The 6447-nt window shown below is 32.6% G+C and overlaps 1 pseudogene; it reads left to right on the plus strand.

The window, feature by feature from the left end:
- The first annotated feature begins 3365 nt into the window (after window positions 1-3365).
- Window positions 3366-5446, plus strand: LOC106299664 (annotated as a pseudogene).
- The last annotated feature ends 1001 nt before the right edge of the window (window positions 5447-6447 follow it).

The following is a 6447-nucleotide window of genomic DNA, read 5'->3' on the forward strand; positions in this document are numbered from 1 at the left end:
GGATGGATTTTTCAGGTAATATACGTGCCGGTCCTTACCAATTTGCTTTTTCTATTTTCTTTGCTTTTACGTGACAAAAAAAAAAAAAAAATATATATATATTTTCTTTGCTTTTTTTCCGCCTAGTCAAATACACTTTGATTTAGTTTAAAATTAAAACAATAGCTAAATTTCCTTTTGAGCCCCAATATTTCATAAAATCTCGCAATTCTTCAGAACTTCTTTTACGATACCCGAATCTGATTACATGCAAATCATGTTTGTATGTGGATTACGTTTTCTGCTGCTTTATGTTGAGTTGCATAGTTTAGACGAAGGTTCCTTTTGCACGTCAAAGTTCATCTTCTTACACACACACGCTTCTTTGAAATCCTTTTTAACCACGGTATTTAAAATAGTTGAAATCTGATGACTGCTCATCTTCTAAAATCTTCAAAGGCTGTTTTTTTCATCTTTTTCGATTTCCTCACATATTTCTTTTTCTTTGCTGTTCGGAATGGTTTTTATATCCATAACATCATTGATAGGTACGACAATGTGTGAATATTGTATGCTTCAAAATCAAAGGTGGTTTACTTCGCTTTCTACATAGTTAGGAGAAACAAAATTCAATTGGTATTTTAAAAAGGCAATCCTCTTAAGTAGTTTTTTTAAAGTTTTTATCGCAAAAATTAGGCATGGGAAGGATCAGACATCCGAGCAATTTTAAGGTATCCGGATCCGAATCCTTATCCGGTGGATCCATAATTTTACTATCCTTATCCGGATCCGGGGTTCTCGGATATCCTTCTAAAAATTGTAATATCCGGCGGATATCCGGATCCGGATTTGGATTCTTAAAATAAATAAAAAATAATATTAATATATATAAAATATGAACAATAATTTAAAAATAAAAATATATATAATGTTTTTAATTATTTCTATGTATAATATTACAAAATTTACATAAAATTTATATATACTATTATAAAATGAAAATATATTAAATAAAATTGATTTTATATATAGATATTACTATTTTTGAAATATTTATTAATAAAACTTATGGATCCGGATATCCGGACTAAAAAATTAAGATATCCGGATCCGGATCCGGCTTTGACGGATCCAACATTTTATTATTCGGATCCGGATCCGGTCCCTCCGGATATCCGGATTTTCGGATCGGATCCGGATCGAATCTCGGATCGAATCCGGATCTCGGATAAAAGTTCCAGGCCTAGCAAAAATAGCTTTCAAAGAGGAAAATGACCAAAATAGTTCTTTTTTATTTTAAAAATTTTAATTTTAATTTTTTCTTTTTTTAAATTTGAAACCTTATATTCAAAACTCCACCCCTTAACTCTAAACTCTAAGTCTAGATTAGTTAACCCTAGGATATAGATGTATTTTTACCCTTTAATAAAATATCTTTTGGTCTTTTTCCTTTTTGAATGCTATTTTTGTGACAAAAACTAAAAAAAGACTATCGTAAGGAATTTCTCATTTTAAAATGCTATATTATTTATTATAAATGATTACTCTAACTCACACATAAATTATCAAAGATTTTTATGAGATTTATCTTTTGATTTACTTTAAATTGTGTAGGACAAGCATAAACTGAACGTCGTGTAAGATTTTGATGCAAACTTTAAAATATTATATGAGACTCAAAAAGTAAACCAAATAAGTAATATAGGAGTCTGAAGCTTGCAAAATATTTGTATGGTAGATGGATCATGTACTGGTGAGGCACAATACATGGATACATGGATCATGATTTGAACAACTCATGGGGTTGATAAACAAAGATAATTGTATATCATTTTGCATTCAGAACTGGAGGCATTAATTTGGGCAATGAAATCAATGCTACATCACAGGGATTATCAATATTTTGGGACTAACTACAAGGATATTGTATTGATGTTTAAGGACCCAAAAGCATAATTGAGTCTTTCCACAGAGTTAGGAAAGGTAGCATTACTTCAGAGACAATTTCCAGATTTCAAGATTTCCTACATACCAAGAGAGCAGAATCGAACAACAAATGGTTCGGGTAGGATTGCTCATACTTTCCATTGTAGTCTGCATTTTGTTGTCTTTTCATTGTAGTCTACATTATTACAAAAATAATTTAATATAAAAGGAAATATCTTAATTACAAATAAAAGTACCAATTTTTATATTTAACCAGGTTATTTTTCTGTTCTCATGTGCCGATATAAATATTTAACTAGTTCTTCTAGGTGCTAGGCATTAAGTTACCGCTCGCTTAGTACTTAGCGCTTTCTTGAATATTGAAATATACAAAGTGTTAAAAAAATATAAAGATAATTCTATTGTAAAAATAAAACAAACCACCTAATGGTTTATTTATACTTATATAAAACGTATGTACATATAAATTATTAATTTAAAATTTTAATGAACCATATATTTACATAGGATTTTGTCAAAATTATTATCATATTATCTTATCGATTTGTTTAATATTTGAACTTGCCCAGCTTTGGACCAAAGAAATTTGTTAATTGATGATGTTTATTAATTTACCGAGTATTAATAGGGTTTCTACAATATGAAGATTCTGATACTTAATTTAATAGTAAATATTCAATTATTGTAATATATTAAAAATATTTAAAAAAAAACCTAAATAAAAAGGGAAAAAAATTAAATTTGAATTTTTAGTAATGGCGATTAAATATATTTGATTCATCAAAGGTACTGGTGTAATTAATCCCCTGAAAATTAATGTAAGCACGACACATAAGAAACTAACTTTTCAAATAGTAGAAAAATACACATGAACGAATTTCTTTTATATAAATCAAAAAGGAAATGTAAAAGATATTATTTTTTGATAATAAGGTGATTTAGAAACAAATATTAACAAAAACAAGTTAAATTTCCTTTTTGATATTAGATTCCTATATGTATATAATATTTCGTATTATGCTAACATTTTTATAATAACATATATATTAAATTCCTTTTTATTTAAATAAAAGGAAATTTGCTTTATTAATTACATGATTTTAATATATAATGATATATATGTTTATGTGAAAGTATAGCCTTTTTTATAATAAGCTAAGTTGGAAATAAGGATTAATTACATATTCATATCTAATAATTATATTTTTAGGTATATCTTAGCTTTAGTTATCTATAGAAATAAGATTTTTATGTATATCTTCCGTTTAGTTATTATCTAAGGTGATTTTCCCATTTTCACATATTCTATTATATATAAAGGATTGACCCATCAGTTTTCGTTCACACATCCTATATATCAGTTTTTCTAGGGGTTTCATAAATTGTTTGAACCGTGAACTGATAATCATCAAGTTGTTTTGAGGCAGTTTTCAGTCGTCATGGAACGAAAGATAATTGACTTTGGGCAAGGATGGGAGAAGACACAAACTGGTATCACTGCATTGAAACGGCAGTCTGAAGGTCTTCATGTGCCTGAACTTTCATCTCAGCATTCTATAGATATTTACACGATTGTCTACAGAATGTGCACCCAGAAACCTCCTAATGATTCCTCGTTGCCGCTTTATCAAAAGTATCAGAAAAAAATGGAGGAACATATGAACTCAACAGTCTTGCCTGCTCTCAATGAGAAGTGTGGCAATGAATATATGCTGCTGCGAAAGCTGGTTGAAAGATGGTCTAACCGTAAAACGTTTGTTAAATCCGTATCCCTCCTCTTCCATTATCTTGACCGGTTCTTCATTGTTCGAAGATCACTCCTATCACTTAAAGAAGTTGGCCTGGGCTGCTTCCGTGACCTGGTTTATAACAAGCTGCAATGCAAGATTAAAGAAGCTGTACTAGCACTAGTTGATAGAGAGCGAGAAGGAGAAGATATTGATAGGAAGCTAATGAAACAAGTATAAGAGTTTTATGTAGATTTTGGAGTGGAAAGATACGAGGAAGATTTTGAGAGCTCTATGCTTAAAGATGCAGCGTCATACTATTCCTGCAAGGCATCAAGTTGGATTCAAGAAGGTTCGATTACTGATTATCTTCTTAAATATGAAGAATGTCTAAAAAAGGAAAAGGAGAGAGTGACTCATTACCTTCACTTTAGCAGTGAGCCAAATCTGGTTAAGGTAGTAGAACATGAGTTTTTTGGTGTGCATGAAAATCAGCTCCTAGAAAAAACGCACTCAGAAAAGCAAATCAGCTTGGGACCTATTGCAAAGATATTCAAGCAGCATGTCACAGAAGAAGGTGGTGAAGACAACAAGGCTATTAATGATCAGGTTGCAAGCGCCAAGGAACAGGTTCTCATAAGAAAAGTGATTGAGCTACATGAAAATTACATGGTCACTGAGTGTTTCCAGAACCACACTCTCTTTTACAAGGCTTTGAAAAGGGCATTTGAGAGTTTGTGTAGCAGTCGCTGGAAGTGATGAATTACTGGCAACATTTTGCGACAAAATTATCCTGAAGATATGGGGAAGTGAGGTGCTGAGTGATGAAGATATTGAGAAGGTGGTCGTGTTCCTTGCTTATATAAGTGATGAAAAGTATCTTTTTGCAGAGTTTTACAGGAAGAAGATGGCCCTTAGGCTCTTGTTGAATCGCGCTGTTAGTGATGATCATGAGAGAAGTATCCTTACAAAGCTCAAGCAACAACATGGTGGACAATTTACTTTTAAGATGGAGAGAATGGTGACTGATTTGGCATTGTCAAGAGAAAACCAAAACAGCTTCAAGGAGTATGTAGCTAATAACCATGTTGCCAAACCAGGGATTGGTTTGACTGTCACGCTTCTTACCACCGGTATTTGGCCAAGTTACAAAACGTTTGGGATTAATCTACCTAGTGAAATGGTCAAGTGTGTTGAAGTTTTCAAAAGGTAGGAAACTTACATGGATCTATTCACTAGGAACTTGTCACGTCAATGGTTTGTTTGATCAAAAGCCCATTGAATTGATTGTGTCTACTCACCAGGCTGTTGTGCTTCTACTTTTCAACACAAGAGACAAACTGAGCTACAATGACATCCAAACTCAACTGAACGTAGGCCATGAAGATCTAGTGTGGTTGCTTCATTCCTTTTCATGTTGTAAATACAAGATCCTTACCAAGGAGCCAGCCACAAAGACTGTTTCCAGGGCTGATGTTTTTGAAATCAACTCAAAATTCACCGTTAGAATGTGCAGAATAAAGATCCCTCTCCGTCATGCTGATGATAGGAAGAAATTCATTGAAACTGTCGATAAAGACAGGCGCTATGCAATTGATGCTGCCATTGTCAAGATCATGAAGGGAAAGAAAGCACTGGGACATCAACAACTTGTTTCTGAGTGTGTCGGGCAACTTAGCCGGATGTTCAAGCCTGATATTAAAGCGATTAAAATACGTATTGAGGATTTAATAACCAGAGACTATTTGGAGAGGGACATGGAGAATCCTAACATGTTTAGGTACTTGGCTTAGGGGACAAAGCATATATATAATTGCTTGTATTTTCCATATCATGGCTGCTATCTTTTTAGCTCTTGTTTTTCAGTTCTGTTTTTCTGTTTTTCTTAAAACTCGGTTATGCTTTTTATTTGTTTCTTGGAATGAAATTTTGACCTTGTGGGTTTTGTTTCTTGGTATGCAATCAACTTCATCAAAAATTACGTCCAACAGCACCTAATTTTTGTTGCTGAAATAAAAACCTAACATGTTTAGGTACTTGATATTCTATATGCAATAAAAATTCTTTTTGTGTGTTTGGAACCCCTATTTTTCACGTTTGGCTCTAATAGTAACAGCCAACATAAACAGTGCACGTCGCTGAGATGTGCCATCAAAGACTTTCCATGGAACCAGGATTGAAGAAGTACATGTTTTACTCTCTGATTCATGAAAGAAGAAGCTTTGTTCAGTATAGTTAGATCTATACTCTTGATGATTTGAGATGTGACAATTGGGTTAAGCGTTGGTGTTGCATATGTACAAAGATATGGAAAAGGAAATTGGAATGTGATAAAGGACAACTTTTATGCAAATTTGGTCTTGTTAGTAAAAGCACTTCTGTATTGTCCCCCAATACATAGCATGACTTTCAAAGAGAAGTTACCATGAAAGACATGATGTATTTTGAGTTGTGAAGCTTAAAAACTTTTCCACTACCAATTTCTCAATTTACAGACATGTTGCTTCTGATCATTTTTATATTCCGAGGGAAAGGAAGCATCATGATTACAATTTACCACCATCTCCTTTGATGTAAAGTTCCTTAACATGCCTCACATTTTGCTTCTCACATTATGGAAGTCTATCTTTGGGATCCTGTAATAATAATCAATGCATTTTCGTTTAACCAAAAGACCTTATATTCCTGCAAAAGCATAAGACTTTTAATCTGCAGAAAAAAAAGAAAGACAATATGAAAGTGCATATTGTGGCTAGTATCTTGTGTTCGAATGCATATATAATATGTGAGAGCA

The sequence above is a fragment of the Brassica oleracea genome, chromosome C6, assembly GCF_000695525.1.
Source record: "Brassica oleracea var. oleracea cultivar TO1000 chromosome C6, BOL, whole genome shotgun sequence".
Lineage (NCBI taxonomy): Eukaryota > Viridiplantae > Streptophyta > Magnoliopsida > Brassicales > Brassicaceae > Brassica > Brassica oleracea.